The sequence below is a fragment of the Acinonyx jubatus genome, chromosome D4 (genome assembly GCF_027475565.1).
Source record: "Acinonyx jubatus isolate Ajub_Pintada_27869175 chromosome D4, VMU_Ajub_asm_v1.0, whole genome shotgun sequence".
Taxonomy (NCBI): Eukaryota; Metazoa; Chordata; class Mammalia; order Carnivora; family Felidae; genus Acinonyx; species Acinonyx jubatus.
The window spans coordinates 3,013,005-3,030,947 of record NC_069391.1 but is presented as its reverse complement, the minus strand read 5'-3'; positions in this window follow the sequence as shown (position 1 = coordinate 3,030,947).

The window sequence follows — 17,943 nt, the reverse complement described above, 5'->3', positions numbered from 1 at the left end:
CTACGGCGGCGTGAGGCCAATCTCCAGGGGAGTCGCTGACGAGGAAGCCTCGTGGTCCCGCGACGAGTCGTTCTGACCAAGTCCCACGCTGCCGCCTGTTCACTCGCTCATCCGGCCTTCATCTCACGCCAACTGCAAAGTATCAGCTGGCCTGTTTCGGGGCCCTCACTGCACATGCTCAGTGCCGTCCTCAGCAGCCCCGGCTTTACGCCACACCTCGAGGGAGGCACCACGCGTGTTCATTTCGACAGGCAAAAGCACCAGGGCACAGAGAGGTTGCGTGAACTGCCCGAGGTCACACAGCCAATAACCGCTGCGGCTGGGGCAGGGTGGGACCCGGGCAATCTGTCTGCAGAACCCGTGTGCAGAGACACAGGCCCGTGCCTGGCCAGGCATCACGTGCTCAGGGGAGACCCTGCCCTCCGGAGAGACTCGCCTGTTCGAGTTCAAGGTACACGAAAGAGCCAGAGGCCGTGTGACGGCAAAAGGGTAGACCGGGGCGGGGGGGGGGGGGGAGGGGGGGAGTGGGGACAACGGAATGGGGCAGAGAGAATCAGAGCCACGCGAATCCACCCAAACGCTCTGTCAAGATGCGCTGTATGTTGTACGATGGCACTGAGCTTCCGGAGAAGTTGCAAAGACAGCACAGAGCTCTCCATTAGGCCGGGCACCCAGCCTCCCCCGGCGTGAGCATCTCACGCGAAGTGTCCCCAACCGTGTGTCAAACAGCCCTGGCTCCTCGCACTGCGGGCGGTGTCGGAGACCGCGGCGGGGCGCCGTCTCATCAGACGACAGGGCCAGGGAGTGCGTGCTCGCACGCCCGTGTGCGTGCACACGCACACCCACCCTTATGCCTGTCTGTCTGTCTCCGCGTGCGTAACGCTAACGCGAGCTTGGATCCAAGCCCCCAGCCTCAGTCCAGCACCACGTGCCACACGCCTCACCCTGGTCTCCACGACCCCCCCACCCCCCCGCCTGTCTACACCCCCCTCCCTCAGGACAAGCCCGGCCCCACTGCCCGCCGTGCGGCCACTGACTTGCTCGCTCCCAGTGTGCATAAACGGCACTCCAGGAGTGGCACCCACAGCCTATCCGTGCACGGCTCGTCGGTCCTCAGCCCTACAGTTTGTGGTCAAAACACCGCTTCCGGTTACTTAGGTCAGGGCCTCTCCCCTGATCCTTGAGACAGGTTTTATCACACATCTCTAATATGGTCAGGACCCTCTCCATCCGGGGACCCCCTCGCCTTTTGGTTGAACTTTTTTTTTTTAACACCATCGATTAAGGTTCCCTCCTCGTGCGGTAAAGCCGTATGGGTTTTGACAGAAGCGTGCTGGGGTGTCCACCCACCCGGGGCCGTGCAAGTTCATTCGTCACCCCAGAAGGTGCCTGTGCCTCCCTCCCTCGCGGTCTCCTGCCTCCCCCACCCCAGCCCCTGGCAGCCACTGATCTGTTTTCTATCTCGGTAGTCTTGCCTCTTCCAGAACCGTCATGTAAGTGGAATCTGGCAAAACGTAGCGTTTCTGGTCTGACTTCTTTCGCTCAGCAAAACGCATTTAGACTCTTCCGTGATGTTGCGGGAATTAACAGCACGTTCCTTCTCCCCGCTCGGTCGTGTTCCGTTGCCCGGCCGCCTCCTGCCTTGTGTGCTCGCCCAGTGGCGGACGTCACGGTTGCTCCCAGTTTTCGGCGATAACGAATAACGCCACCATAAGCGCTCCCTGGTGGGGCTCGGTGTGCACGTGAGCTTTCGGTCCACTTAGGGGACGACACAGCAGTGTGATCGCTGGATCGTGCGGTCAGAGTTTGTTTAGTTCTGCGAGAAACCCAGTCTTCCGAAGCAGCTATGGTATCTCCGTTCCCGCCAGCGGTCAGCAAGAGCTCCCCCTGCGCCTCATCCTCGCCAGCACTTGGTGCTGTCGACTCGGGGATTTTAGCCTTTCAAGGGGGCGGGGGGGGGGGGGGGGCTGTGTCACTGCTGTCCCCACTCCGCCTCTGCTGGCCACAGATGTGGAGCACCCTTCCATGGAGGACCGTGCCACGCATCTTCTGGAGTGAAGCGTTTGTCCAGACCTCTGCCCCGTTTCTTCCCCGGGTCGTTGTCTCGTGGCTGAGCTGTAAGGCCTCTCAAAATATTCTAGAGACGAGTCCTTTATCGGCTGGAAGACTTGCAGACGCTTTTCTCCGTCTGTGCCTTGCCTTTTGTCTCCACAGGGTGAGCTCTTTGACCTCTTTCGTCTGTTTCGTGCTTTTGCGCATTCAGATCCTGCATGTATTTTGGTGGATTTGGTTTTTTTAATGCTTATTTCCTTTTGAGAGAGACAGAGCAGGAGCGGGGGAGGGGCAGGGAGAGAGGGAGACACAGAATCGGAAGCAGGCTCCAGGCTCCGAGCCGTCAGCACAGAGCCCGACGCAGGACTCCAACTCAGGAGCTGCAAGATCACGACCTGAGCCGAAGTCGGACGCTGAACCGACTGAGCCACCAGGCGCCCCTATTTTGGTGGATTCGTACTTATGTATTTCATTGGTTTTTTGGGGGCAATTCATCTGATTTCTGACCATGACGTATAGACAGTTCAATGGCGAGTGCAGCGTCTGTCCGACGATTGGTGCTGTGAGAATCGGTCACCGAAACGTGGAAACAGAGGAGCTTCCACACATACTTCTAACAAGACAAAACAGAATTATCTGAAATCACACATGCCCCAGCCCCCCCAGCCTCCCCAGCCAGGATGCAGCAGGCAGGTGTGCCGCTGGGGCGAGCGGCTTCCACGGCTCCGTGTCTCAGCCCGTGCACCCGTGAAGCAAGGATTCCTGGCGGGCTGCATGAGGATCACGCGAAAAGACACACAAGCGCGCCAGAACGGGGTCTTCCCGAGCTGCCGCTGCTGAGCGCACCTTTGCTTTCATTGGGGTCACCGTGCTGACCCCCCCCCCGTTGCCGGCTCCTGCGCCCCTCGGCCCCTCCAGGACGCCCTCCCCAGGATCTTGGGACCTGGATCGCCAAGGGTCTTGCCACGTTTCCGGGCGGGCTCCGTCCCTGGATCTCACGGTCTGCCACCATCACCGAGGTCCCCTGAGGGACGGCCTGGGGCTCAACTCGAAGCTGCAGCCCACCGCCTCCCTCCTGATGGAGCCACATCAGGCTCTGGGCAGAGGTGGAGCACGTCCCGTGAACGTGGCCTCCAGAAAGCGAGCGGCTCCCACCACAGGCAGCCCACGCTCGGACGAGCCTTGCCCCACAGCCGTATGAGCGCAGGGCCTGAGGTCGGAGGGCCTGTGGCTGCCCAGGGTCACGCAGCTCTGAGCGGCAGAGAGAGGGTTTGCACCCAGGCCGTCTGCCGCCCTCGCCGGGACCTCGCCCGCTGTACCGTGCCACCACCCCCCCACCTGGCATGGGCTTTATCTACCTGCCAACCCACAGGGGCCAGCTCTGTGTGGCAGGACCCCAGGCCGGAGGCCACACTAACCCAGGCAGAGCACCCACATTACGGGGGCCTTCGTAACACTTTCCTAACCTTTAACCTTTCCTAACCTGTACTTGTAGATCATACAGAGACCTTTGAAATCGCTGCCCTCCCTCAGGAGAGAGGTGCAGGGAAGAAATGAATCTTAGAAACGTGCAAGGGGCCCGACTGCATATGGCGGCCGAGGACTCGTGTGCACTGTGACGGCTGGTGAGCGTTTGCTCGGGGGGGGGGGGGGAGGCGGTTAGAAAGGAGGGAGGATCCAGCCTTTGACAAACTCACTGCCCCCAGCGAAGGCCCCATTCTGCCTTCTGCACACATCTGCAGGCCAAGTGGCTGTTCCAGGAGGCTGGCTGGCTGGGCTGGGGACCTCTTCATCACCGTGCGTGAGGAGCACAGCCTGGCTCCAGCTCACTTCCTGCCTGGGAGAACATTGCCCCCCAGGGGGGATTCCTGAGCCCCCAGCATTCTGGTGTAAATCTGTTTCCTTGCAGACCTCGTATCTCAGGCAGACACATAATGTATAGAGGCGGCCAGGCCATCTGGGCCAGAGTCTCTGCAGGCACAGGGCTGACGTAGTTCAAGTGTTGGATGCACGGCCGGCCCCACACCCAACAACGGGCCGTGCTCTCCCTCTGCCTCCGCGTCCAGCCACCGTCGGGGAGAGCCTGCTCCCCGATTGCGGCCCCGAGGAACCCCCGACCGTTTGGCCCGGCGGGAAAGCGCCAGGGGGTGCCGGGCTTACGCAGACCCGGATTCAGAAGCGCTCTGTCACTAGCCGCGCGACCTTGGGGAGGTAGCCACGCCCCCACTGAGGGTCTCAGTCTTCCCGTCTATGAAATGGGCTGGCAGAAGCCCCCTGATCTGCTGGGAGGACTCAGTGAGGCCACGGAGTGGTGAGCGCATAGCACCTGCCCCTGGGCAGCGTTTCCTGATCCTCCGCCTTCCCCCTGCCATCCTACACATCTGGGACCCCTCCCCCCCCCCCCCCCCCGCCCAACCCCTGCCCCTGGTGGCCGACGGCATGAGGTCACCAGGTGGGGTCAGGCGGATGGGGACAGAGTGCGGACTCTGCCGGGCTCATTCCTGGACCCCCAAGCTCCCGATGATACGGACCTAGCACACAGCAAGTCCCCCCCCCCCAGAGGCTCCCAGCTGACCACCGTTCTGCTTGCTCAGGCTTCTGGCATGCCTTGTGACACAGGAGGCTCACTGAGGGAAGAGCCAAGGACACGGCAGATTCATAATGGGGAACGATGGCCCAGAGACGGCAAGCGACCTGCCTAAGGCCGCACAGTACAGTCACGGTGAGTGGGATGGACACAGGGACTTTGTCTTCCTCTCCACATGACACGCCTGAGGAGCCTTCCCAAGGCCCCAGCGTTCTTGTACCCAGAACACCCGAGAACCCAGGCCCCGTGGGGGAGCCCCTACAGCCACTGAGCACTCTCCCCACGGTGGGACTCATCGCCTCGGGGCCACTGGCCCTCTGGGCTGCTCTGGGTAATTCTAGCCCCACCCGCTCCCGTGGCCTCGTGGGGAGCCGCTGGCCCAGCGTGGGAATGAGCTCAGCCTCCCGTCTGCTCTCCAGATGCCCGGATCCCAGCCCTCCGCTCACCGCACGGGCGATGCTCTGATCCTGCCCCAGAGCGCAGATTCCACAGCTCGTCCTCGGAGACCAAGGTCGCACGTCATGCCTGCCGTGCTCACCGAGCAGCGGCCCCCACAAAGCCGGGACTGTGGTGGACCCACGGGCAGGACAGCCAGTGGGTGCCACCCCACTTGCCACCGGGGTGGCTCCGTGGGCCGGCAGGAGAGGGGAGCGTGGGCAGGAAGGAGCCGCCTGGGTTGCTACGTCTGCCCTGGCCACGAACACAGGTCGCCCAGACTCCTGGGGCATCTATCACCTCCAGAGTTTGCTGGCTCCGCGTAGGGTAGAGACACGCGGTGCGCGGTCCAGGGCTCCGCCTGGGTGACGGTCCTCCCCACAGACGGCTCCCCAACGCAGACCCCGGCGGCCTTCCCGGTGGGAGCTGCTTCGGGGCTACCCAGGCCGGACCCCAGAGCCGCTCACCTGCAGGGGTGCTGGGGCAGAGCAGGAGGCCGCCGGCGTCTCAGAGGAGAGCTAACTAACCCCAGGGGCCCACCAGCAGTCCAGGCCGTGGCGGACCCCCGCAAGGAGGGAGCCGGCTGAGACCCACGGCCTGCGGCAGCCTCACCGCCTGCCTCCTCCGGACTGGGCCTGGGCCACCCCTCGTCCTCCTGCCTCACCCGGCGTCCTCAGACCCTGTGCCTCTCTCTGCGTGCCCACTGAGTCCCCCACTCCCTCCGTCCCACACCTGCCCCCAGGGCCACCTGCCGTGCCCGCCGATCACCCACGCCTGGCTCCCCCTGCCAGGCCCGCAGGCCTCCACTCCTCTGCTCTCCCTCAGGGGACCCCACCTGCCCCTCCCTCCCGAGTCCCTCTATTTGGGGCATGCCCCTCCTTGCCAGGGTACTGTGCGGCCCCTCTGCCTGGAATGGCTTTCAGCAGGAATGTGTAGAGACAGAGATTTCCCTGGCACAGGAAGGCATCAGAGCGAAGCCAGGCGAGGGTCCCTAACAACAAAACACCACCGTCGTCACCAGGCCTGTTTGCCGCATGAGCGTTTTCCTGGGAGGACGTGGGGCCTGGAACCTTCCAGAACTCCCAGAGGCTCCGACAGTGCATCCGGATGAGCCGGGATCCCACAGGGAGAGGCTGCAGGAACGTGGCGTCTTACAAGGGAAGGACATACGGACGGCGCCTGTGTGTCTGTCCGGCGAGCCCTGCCACCTTCATTGCCACGGCGTGGCTCCGAGGGGCTCCCTCCGTGTCTGAGGACATGCCAGGAGGGGTGCCGAAGGGGAACCAGGGGCCCTGGCTCTCCTCACCCAGACCCCACGCAGACGGACACTGAGTCCTCCAGGCAGCACGCGGTAGGCGCTCACGAAGTCAAGAAGCAGCTGCTGCATTCAGGGCCAGGATGACGCGGCCGTGGCAACGCTCTGCCCGAAGGTCATCGGGTGGGGCAGGGCGCAGAGGCCCGTCGACGCTTCTGCCCCAACTCAAAGGCAGGTTCTTGTGCCCTGAGCGCGGCAAAGCCACCCTAGAACCAGGAGGAGGCGCTGTGGGGCCCCGTGCCCAGGGTCTCACGGCTGTCCAGCCTGGGGGTGCCACGGAGGCTGCAAGACCCAGGGCTGAGCTGGGAGCCCAGGACGGCCACGGGGCCAGGCTGCCGACCACAGGCGGGGTGTGTCGTCCCCTCTACCAACCGGACCCACTGGGCTCGGTGGCAACGTGCCAGTCACTTCTGCTCACCTGACAGAACGCCACGGAAGCCTCGGCAAAACCAGAAGCCAAAAGAGAGAGCTTCTTGAGCTCCAGGCTGTCCTTCCCAATGCTTACCAGGCTCTCAAGGCGTGGCCAGTGGGCCCGGACCAGCCCCGGTCCTCGGGGAAACCACAGTCCAGGCAGGGCTGGCCCCAGGGCACGTGGTGGGCATGTGGGACCCCTGGTTTTCTCCTCTGCTAAGAGGGCAGACAACGCCAGGGCCCAGAGGGTTCCTGGGAGGAGACAGTGTGGACAGGCCAGCGGAGGCAGCCAGCGTCTTAGGTCACTGCAAGCAGGCAACACGGAGGAGCACCCTGGTCACGTCCGCCTGGCCCTCCCCCTGCGGCTCTTGGAGGACCCCCCCCCCCCATGTCCGACCAGCCTGCTGATCCTGGGGGCAGAAGACAGGGGACTCCTGCCGGCCGGGCTCTTTGATGGCCCGTTCGGGCCTCCAGGGTCAGCAGAGCAGGGCCCTGCATGGCCAGGGCGGGAGGACCCGGAGCCCGCGGCTGGGCATGGCCCCCAGCTCCTCCCCCACGCTCCCTTCTATTGAACTTGGCCGTCCAGGTTCCCCTTCTGCTTGCCATTTGAACCACTCAGGGCAATTTCCTTTCTCGTCTGAGCACTGATTCCTTTCCAGATGGCTTCCTCCCTCTGTCCCCCTCTACCAGGGTCTCGGGCCAAACCCCACAGCTCAAGGCGGGGCAGGACCAGCAGAGGGCGGCGAGTGGGCAGGAAGGCGCTGGCGGCACTGAGCACTGGGAAAAGGGCTGTGCTCTGCACAAAGCCCGGGCTCGGGAGGCTTGGGGCTGGTCCCACCAAACCAGGCTCAGTGGCCACAACTATGCCCTGAGCACATTTTTAGACTATGAGTCAAACTGGTAACAGAGTGATTTGTTTAATCACCCCAGAAGGAAGGCTGACTTATGGCTCCTCTCCACGGGGGTCAGGAGTGGGGGGGAGGGGGTCTCAGAGAGGCTCGGGAGAGGGGAGGTGGCAGGGGGACCCCAGAGCAGGGCTACTGGGAGGACGGGTCGGGGAAGATGCACAGACCTCCAGGTCCATCTCCGTGAGGAGCCCGTGCTCCCGGAGACAAAGGGCAGGATGGACCCACTGTCCCGCCAGCACTCAGGACGCAGAGTTCCGCCCTCAATCAGCTGGACACCGGCTCGTGTCCTGCTCGCTTCAGCTGCCAGTTACAAGGGAAGATAAATCAACCACAGCAATGGTTTGTCTGGGTTCCTAGCCTGTGCCAAACCTTTTTCGAGGGACGAAAAAGATAAGCCTCTTCTGCAGAAATGGCAACATGCACGAGAAAGAAAGTTCTAGATCCAAATAAGAGCAGATGTGTCCTATGGGAGCCTACAGAGCTGGGGCCGGGTGGAGAGTGGCCCGTCAGACGCTGCTGGGCCACACACACACTCATTGCTCCCAGTTCTGGGGTGGCTCCCAGGACCCCGGGGGTCCCCCCCCCGGGATGGAGGAGGGGCCCTGGGAGTCCGGCGGGCAACTCTCCAGAAAGTTCCACCCCACCTTCACCCCTAGGCCAACAGCTGAGTCCCTGCCAGCTGTGTCCCGGGACACAGCTCCCTCAGCCATAACACGAATGTCACATCATACCACACTCACAGAGGAAGTGAAAGGGGGACCTCCAAAATGCCAACGGAAAGTGGACAGCCAGGGACAGACGGGTCTCGGCCCTGCCCCCAGGGTGGCCGCCTAGACCACTTGTGATTGCCAGGTCATGTCATGAAATGTGACCCCTCTGTCACCGATGACAGGGAAGCTCTGGTACGAACAAGGAGTTGCCGGGGCCCCCGGGCACTGGGAGAAGGACACACGCAAAGCTTTAGCTGCCCAGGGCAGGAAGGAGGGGGAGGGGGTGGGAATGGAAAGCAGGTCCCAGGAGAGGCAGAGACCCCACGGCTGGAGGTGCCGGAACGAAACGGGCCTAGACGGGGCGGCTGCGGAGCAGGAGGCACCTGGGCGGGGCACCTGACTGTCACCAGGCCACTCGGCCGCCCCTGGGCTTCCCCTCAGCTCACAGGTAGCCCCAGACAGCCAGAGGATGCCCCTCCTGGAGGTCCGGAGCTCCGGGCCCTGGGAGGAGGGACGGGCGAGCTCCAGGAGGACTGGGCCAGCGGTGCTGAGGGCCAGCAGCCGGCACCGCCCCAGAGAAGGAAGTGGCTTTGCCGGTCCCGCGGAGTATCTGTTCCCTCTGCTCGGGAAGCAGGGACTGAGGGCGCCAGGGCTCGGGACCTGGAGCCAGGGCGGGGCAGGGCAGCGCCGGGTTCTGTCGAGGATGCTGGCACGGGCTGGTGAGCCCTGGGCTCCCTGCCTGGGGACACAGTCTGTGATTCCTTAAGGGCCATTTACACATCCGCACCTGAGCCGTCTCTGTGAGCCCCGCGACCCCACTGGGCTGGCCCGGAGCGACCCCGGGATGCTTGCTGAATGCGAGATCAACGCGTGCCACTCACTGAGGGCCACACTGCATGGGGAAGGGACGAGGGACGGGCATCAGAAGCTGAGGAGGAGTGAGGTCTCCGTCTCAAGCCACCGGGATGATACTCTGCCCCAAGAGCAGGGTCCCGAAACAAAGCAGAGACGAGGGGCAGTGGCTTACAAAGGTCGCTGCCGTTCGACAGTAAAAAATCTTCCTTCTCAGTGGTGGGAAAAGAATATAAACTTGGCCCAGGCACTTTGAGCAAATGCTCCAAACACCCGATGAGGAGCCGAGGGAGGGAGTCTCTCGGCCACAGTCCCCGCGGAGACGTTCCTCAGAAGGCCGGCTCAGGGAGGTGCCCTCAAGACCTCCCAGCAAGAGCCCCGGCGAAGCCCCCGCGGCCAGGCAAGGCCTTCAGAGACCCCACGGCAAGTACCCACTCACCTCTGCACACCCCCCACCCCCCAGGGTGGTCCAAAGCAAAGAAAGTGTGCACATCAGAACAAGGAAGAAGCAGCCCAATAAAATCTGTGTTTTCTCCCAAATGACTACTGCAATGCTTTCTATGAACTATCAAGGATCACATCATATCTTAAGAATTAAGTTTCAGCATTGCTCGCTAGCCCAGTGTCTCCACCACCTGTGCCACTTTATTTCAGGCCAACGTGGGGCTGGAGGCCTGGCTTTCCCCCCACAAACCACCCGCAAGGACTGTGGAGGCCCCCCAGCTCCTCTAAGGCACCAGGGTCCCCGTTCCCTCCACGCCGGCCCCACCGGAGCAGCACCACCGGCCAGGAGAGATCCCAGTCCGGAAGCACTCAGCAAGGTACAGGGCTGCCCCTACGAGGCTGCGTGACACACGGGGACTGCACAGACTCCAGCTGCCAGGAATCTCTGAGAACGTGCGAAGTCCTGATGCTTCGCGACACCCAGGACACTCCTTCCAAGAGGCGGAAGGGACCGGGCAGACCAGGAGGGCTCCGGAGGAACGGATTCTACCGCCATCCGCGGTCAGAAGCGGCTGGGGGCCGGCAGCTGGAGGGAAGGGCTGCAGCCACACACGCACGGGGCAGGGAGGGTAAGAAGGCTCTGGAGCCAGATACGCCTAGGTTCAAACCTCGCCCTCCCCTCCAGCCTAAGCCTGCCAGAAGTTCCCGACCTCTGCGCCCTGACTTTCCTTGTCGGTAAAGCCGAGGTGATGCCTGTGCCACGGGCGTGGCCAAGGCAAAATGCAACAGCGCACGTGATTGCGGAACACGCGTGTCCACGCTCGCTCGGCAGCACGCACGCAGCTCAGCAGGGACATGCGGGGGGGCACTGCCGTCTCGTGCCAGGGAACGTTTGACAACCAGCCGGGGCCGGGACGACAGGCCCACCTTCTAGCACTTGCCAGTCTCCAAGGCGTAAATACTCCCACCTTGTCGGATTTCACACTCCTACATGACGTCCCTGAACACAGAGCTGGGCAGAAACGACCATACCCTGGCTGCAGTCAGCCACGGATGCACCAGCCCCTCCCGGGCCACGCCGCCCAGAAGTGTGGCCTGATGGAGAGGCCATCTCATGAGTGGCAGTGAGGATGGACCCCTCCCCCAGGGCATGGCGTACACCCCAAATCACCCCAATCACCTAAGAACCAAGGGGTGGAAGGAAGGCTGTCCCCACTCCCCAGCCCTCCCCGTGATTCACCAGGGAGCTCGTCCCCAGCCAATCCAGAGTCTAAGTTCCCAGAGACACAGCAGGAGCGCCCCGACTTTCACCCGTGACCGCCTCCCCGTGACCTCAGCCTCCTGGTGCCGAGAGGCCAGCAGGTCAAAGTGAGAATAATCCCACCGGCAGGGTCACTGGCCCATAGCCACAGTCACTGCCCCGCATGCAGGGAGGCCGGCCGCACTTCTGCCGGGAAGTGTCCCCGGAAAAGGGCTCGACCCGAATCCCAGACGAGTTCTTTTCCCAGAAGGGCCATGCCTTATGAAGCAAGTGTGAGCAGCACTAGGGGTGGCCCGGGGAGGACACCAGAGTGCCCCCCATGCCCGCTTCCAGACAGAGGCGCTCATTCTGCACCAGTGGAAACACGCCTGGAGCGTCTCGGCCAAGCCGCTCCGGCAACTGCTCTGGACGGAGGGAGCTGCACGGTGCAAGGTCACAGCCCTCCCTGGGCCGGTGCACAGCCAATGACTAATGGAGCAGGGACACGGAGACCCTGCCTCCTTCTTCCATGGCTCCAGGGCGCCCCGTGGGCTTGATGGGATGGGCTCCAGCCCCCCGCATGCCTGCACCATGGCTCAGGCTCTCCCTCTGCCCAGTCCTGTGCTCCTCACTCTCTCAAAGGTGTTGGTCCCAGAAACACCCTCCCAAACTATCCCTAATGTCCATTTCAAAGGCTCCCAGAGAAGCATCTTGATAACCTCAGTAGGAAGACCCAAACCTGGTGTGAACGGTGCCACAAACAGGTGTTTGGGAGAGAAGACAAATGCAGAAGCCAGGGGGTCTGGTATATGCACCTGGAGGAGGAGGAGAGGGAGGAGGAGGGGGGGAGGAGGGAGACAGGGGTTGGGTCTGTGCACCAGGAGGAGGGAGAGGAGGAGGAGGAGGAGGAGGAGGAGGAGGAGGAGGAGGAGGAGGGAGACAGGGGCCCCCATCTGTGCATCAGGAGGAGGGAAGGGCCCCGTCTGTGTACCAGAAGGAGGGGGAGGAGGGGGAGGGAGACAGGGGTCCGGTCTGTGCACCAGGAGGAGGGGGAAGAGGAGGAGGAGGAGAAGGAGGAGGAGGGAGACAGGGGCCCCCATCTGTGCATCAGGAGGAGGGAAGGGCCCCGTCTGTGTACCAGAAGGAGGGGGAGGAGGAGGAGGGAGACAGGGGTCCGGTCTGTGCACCAGGAGGAGGGAAGAGGAGGAGGGAGACAGGGCCCTGTCAGTGCACTAGGAGGAGGGAGGAGGAGGAGGGAGACAGGGGCCCCCACCTGTGCACCAGAAGGAGGGAGGAGGAGGAAAAGGAGGAGGAGGGAGACAGGGGTCCGGTCTGTGCACCAGGAGGAGGGAGGAGGAGGAGGGAGACAGGGGTCCGGTCTGTGCACCAGGAGGAGGGAGGAGGGAGGAGGAGGAGGAGGGAGACAGGGGTCCGGTCTGTGCACCAGGAGGAGGGAGGAGGAGGAGGGAGACAGGGCCTCATCGGTGCACCAGGAGGAGGACCGGGAGAGGCTCTGACAGCCCCACGTGGACACCTGCAGTGGTGGGAAGTCAGCTGTCTGTGAGCCTTTGGGACCCCCCCCCTCCCCCCCCCCCAGCAGACAGGGACAGGGAATCCAGCAGCCTTGTCCTCGAGGAGCGCTGCTGCCGTCTCGGAGGGCACGGCGTCACAGGTGCTCGGACGGAGCACGCGGCTTCTCTACGTGGCGTACCCGAGTCCGCCCTTCACCAGTTGTACAAGAGTCGTGGGGATTGGCCTGTTCGCCGGCCGCCCTCCAAGGCGGCGTTGGCAGAACTCAGCACCCGTAAATGAGCCATGGAGAAGTCGAACCGCGTCTCCGGGTGCCTAAGGGATCTCTGACTGTGACCTTCGGGACGGCCCCGGGTCAGTCTGCTGTCCCTCTAGGACGACGCGAGGCTCTACTGAAAACCAGTGGCAAAGCAATTCCTCGTACGCCCTCGAGGCACGGACGTGGCCCGTAAAGTCGGGCCCGCCTGGAGGCGCGCGGGCTGGAGGGCAGCTCCCCAAAGTGCGTTTGGAGGGACCAGAGAGTTTGGCGGCTTTCAGTCCGTGTCTTCGGAGCCCCACGGGGCCCACCGAAGGCAGGGCCTCAAGCCTCCCCATCGCCGTCCACTTCACCCCTGGACACCCTGGACTTCTGCCTACGGCGTCACGTGACCCAAGGACCCCGCGGCCGAGGGGACGCAAAGGCACGCTGCCACGTGATGCCAGCCACGCTGCGGCAAGTTCCCAGCCGGGAAAAGAGGAGTGAGTCGGCGGTGCCAGCCCAGCCCCCGGCCAAGCGGGCACCCCGCTGCCACGTCCCACAGAGGCTGCAAGCGGGACCGCATGGATGGGGGCGGGGAAGGTAACCATGGCAACCCCCGCAGTCATCGCTAAGTAATCCCTGCACAATGTACAATTGCTCTGTTCATAGGAAGGATGCTGACCGTATATTCTGGTTTTCCACGCACACGACTTCACCAGGAAAGAATGCAGAGCACACGGTGCAGATTTCCCATCCAAGCAAATCTCCGCCTAGTCCTTGGGGGACCTGACGGATGGGGCTCTGCTCTCTTGGAAAGCGGAGAAGGCGGAGATGTGACGGGCCTGGATCCGCTGCCCGGGGCGGGTCTCCGTGGAGCAAACCGTGGGCTCTTCCCCCCTGAAAGCCTCCTCGAGTCAGAGAGCGTGTGGACCGCGCCAGGCCTGGTCTGGGGTCTGTAACCGGGCCAAACCACAGGGCACACTCGTGGGTCAGAACGAGACCCCCCGCCGGGGCGCGTGGCGGAGGGAGGGCCTCCCTCCTTGCTGGCGAGGCCACGGGCACTTTGTGGCTTCCGCTGAGCTTGGGCTCTCCGGAGGAAGGCACACATTCACTCGTTTCCTTGCCCCGTGAAGTTCAAAGTTAGGCGGGAAAGATGAGTTTCAGATGCTAAAAATAATCTTTTGGGACTTTTCACGGAAAAGCAGCGGCCCTGCTGTTGGGCCTTCCTTCAGAGAGATGCTTCCGTTCCTGATGTCCGTGCTGGATGGACGTGGCTGCCATGCCACTGCTATTCCAGATGTGGCCTGTAATTTCCTGCGACCTAGAAATCCACGCTCCCCGGCTCAGACTTTGCATCTTAGAGAAATGAATTTTAGCAAAATGCACCCTGGAACTTTTTTAAACATTTTCTTTTAACAGGACGCATGTCATGGAAACCCGCACAAATCAGCAAAACGTCACCCATGGAGAGATCACAAAGTATGCACCCGGGTCACGACACCAGGGTCAAGAATTCAGACAGGCCGGCCTCCCTGGGAACACCCAGGGCCCCCCACCCCACGGCCGCCCCCGCCCTCAGCCAGGGTGGCCGCCCCACACTCCACCGCCACCGCGGACACAGGGGATTGGACACGGGAGCCTGCTGCCTCCTTCCCCTTGCTCAACACGCGTGGGATTAGTCCATGTTGCTGGGCATGGCCTCTGTTCATTCACTCGCACTGCTGTATAATCACATGGAGGCCTTTTAACAACAACAGGAAGGAAGGAAGGAAGGAAGGAAGGAAGGAAGGAAGGAAGGAAGGAAGGAAGGAAGAAAGAAAGAAAGAAAGAAAGAAAGAAAGAAAGAAAGAAAGAAAGAAAGGAAGGAAGGAAGGAAAGGAGAGACAGAAAGAAAAGAAAGGAAAAGAAAAGAAAAGAAAAGAAAAGGAAAGAAAGAGGAAAAAGAAGAAAATTGGCTTGCTGCTATTGGAAGAAGAAACCTTCCCCAAGGCAGAGTGCAGCACCAGTGGTCCCTCTGGGGTGGGGCGAGGTCCTCCTCGGGCTCCTTCAGACCCCATCCCCCCGAGCTGGCACCCATGTGTGACTCAGGACACTGGTATCTGTAGGCGACCTTGACAAGCTGGTGGCAGGCCTCTCACTTATTAAAACACTGCTAATTACAAGCCCTCCCTGTGGCTGGTCGGCCGGTCAGCATGGGAGCCGCCACACAAGGCCTTTCCTTTCCCTGGTCGTGTCTGTCCGTGTCTCCTTTAGCACCGTGAGCGAGAAAGCAGGTCTAGGACGCAGTTGAAGAGCAGTCCCCCCCATGCCCCCCCCCCCCGGTTTAGTCAGGCTATCTTCGTATGCAGGCGTATGTGTGAGATATTTCTGTATTCACGTGTGTATGTGCACCCACACCCCTACACACAGCACCTACAGCATCTGTGTGTTATCCGGACCCCCAAGCTCAGTGTGCAGAAGTCAGCCGCTTCCCAGCAAAGACGCAGACGCAGCCAGAACCCGCTGGAAAGCCCCACGAAGCTCAGAACCAACTGCGTCCCTGACGAGACGCGCACAGGGCCAGCGTGACGAACATGTGAAAACGACGTCATATAAAACAAGACGGACGTGGAGGAAGGAGGGACACTCCTCGTGGACCGGAGATACATTCGATATAAAAATGCCATTTCCTCCTAAAATCATAAACTAACTCAACCCCATCCAGCTAATTGAAACACCAACAGTGTTCTCCGTGAAGGTGTTGGGGGGACGCTGAGAAACGAGTTCTCAGTTCAAATGAAATACTTAATTCATGGAGCCAGACCGGAAGCTAACCCAGGTGCCCTCTGACATCGGAGCCACCGCTCCCTGCCAGCGACCTGGCCCATCGGCGAGCCCGAGCAGATCCAGAAATAGTCCCAGAGAGACAGGTGGGGCCTCGGAGTAGACAGACTGGAGGCGGACAACGGGACATCCCATTGGGGCGGTGGGGCAAAGGACCAGCCTCCGGAGGAGAAAAAGTTGAAGGAAGAAGAGAATCCCTGCTTCCCCTCCTTATACCAAAGCCAGCTCCAGAAAGAGTCGTAAACGTGAAAATAAAGCCATAAAAAGGGGTAAAGCACGTGAGGATCTGTCACACGGTCTTAGGTAGGAAAGACCATTCTGCACAGAAAAGCCATATCAGAGAGTATTGATCGGAACACATAAAACGTGAAGGTTTTCTCCGTGGCACACGCACACACACGTGCACACGTGTGCATAGGTCCGGAAAACACACAGATGCTGCAGGTGCTGTGTGTACGCGTGTGTGCACATACACACGTGAATACGGAAATATCTCACACGTACGCCCGCCTACAAAGAGAGCCTGACCAAACCAAAATCCTGCTACCGGACAGACCAACGCTCAGATTCCTTAATAAACCAAGAGCGTACACAAGACAACAATGTGCAACGAAAGAAAAGCAAAGAGCCTTGATATCAAGAGACGCGGGGGCGCCTGGCGGGGCTCAGTCAGTTACGCGGCCGACTTCGGCTCAGGTCATGATCTTGCGGTCTGTGGGTTCGAGCCCCACGTCGGGCTCTGTGCGGACAGCTCGGAGCCTGGAGCCTGCTTCGGATTCTGTGTCTCCCTCTCTCTGCCCCTCCCCTGCTCATGCTCTCTCTCAAAAATAAATACACGTTGAAAAACAAAAAACAAACAAACAAAAAAGACTTTTTGTTGACCTATTATACCCGTAAGACTTTTAGAGTTTCACACGGGGTACAGGCGCGGGTTTGGGAGGGGACAACCTGGTGTCGTGGCAGGGCGCCAGCTGGTGTCCCTGCCGGCGGGGCAATCGGGCCACGGCGATCCACGTTTCGAAGGCACCGGCAACCTCTCAATCAGGAAGCGCCTGCAGAGAGCTGACGTATGTTCACCAAGGAAGGAGAAGACCGGGGAGCGTGTTCGTAGCCCCTCGGTGCTCATGGAGGCGGAGGTCGTAGGAGTGATGTGACCTCGCCCAGCACCGCGGGCTCTCACCGTGACCGTGGGCGCGGCTCCAGCTGCTCTGGGGGCGCAAACAGACTCCCCGCGAGGGGGGCCCGCTCCCCGGCCTTGAGACACCCACAAGGGGAGAGGGGCACGGGGAGGCGGGGCCGCCGCTCAGGGTGGCGCAGCAGGAGGCCGCGGGCCCTGGCGAGGAGGCCGGCCGTCCCGCGGGGCGTTCTGCCTAATGGTGCATTTACTGGAATGATTGATACCATCCTTCCGCGGAGTCTGAGGTCGATTCTGCCTACCTAAGCACTCTGACCGACAGCAAACTGCAGGGCGGACCCAGCGTGGGCGAGCGGCGCTGCGAAACCGCACGTGTGGTGGCAATGCCGTGCCCGTAACAGGCCGTCCGTCCCGGGGGCCGCGGGAAGGTCCCAAGGGCCTGAAGAGAGGCCTGCAGCCCGGAGCTCAGGGGGGCGGGGGGGGGGGGGGCGGGGGGAGGGGCTCCGTAGATTCTGCCTCCCTCCCAAGCAGACCCGCGGAGCCTGCCGCCAGGTTGGCCCAGCGGCCCATGGCCAACCGTGACCCTGCTCTGCACGGAACATTGCTCCCCAACGAGGCCACGGGGACGGCAGGCCGCACTCGACCATTTCCAGGAAGTTATTTGAAGCAAGTCATAAAAGTTGGGAGTATTCCCCCTTCCCCGGGCTCCGGCTCTGGAGCCCTTCCAGACACGTTCCCCACACCCTTGGCGGAGATTCAGGGGGATTTTTCCCTCTAGTTGAACCAGAGAATCAATAGGGTGCTTGTCCCGCAGATGAGGCGGTGGGTCCCGGGTCACTGAGGGCGCCATGGAGGTCACCGGGGGAGGTCAGGGCCCGGGGAGGTCATGGCCTCAGCCCCCCAGCAACTAGAATAAGACGTTAAGCAATGCCTCACACGTCCGCGGTTCTTGGGTCCCTCGACCCCGGAGGGGGTTCCGGGGCCCTCCCCTGGAGGCACCTCCAGACCATCCCCAGGGCCCCCAAGAGTGTGGGGGGGGGCATCAGGGCAATTTTAGGGGCCCTCGTGGGAGTGGCTTGGCCCAATGGCAAGGGCACGGGGGACCCCCACTCTTCAGACAACCGGGCCACCCCTCCCGCACACATGACTCCCTAGTCCCGGCAGAGGAGGCTCCCTCTCCACCCCGGAGTCTCCCCAACTCTGGCGGTGCTGCGGCGTGCGCTTGGGGGGCAAGGACGGGTGGGCTGCCCGGCACACGGAATC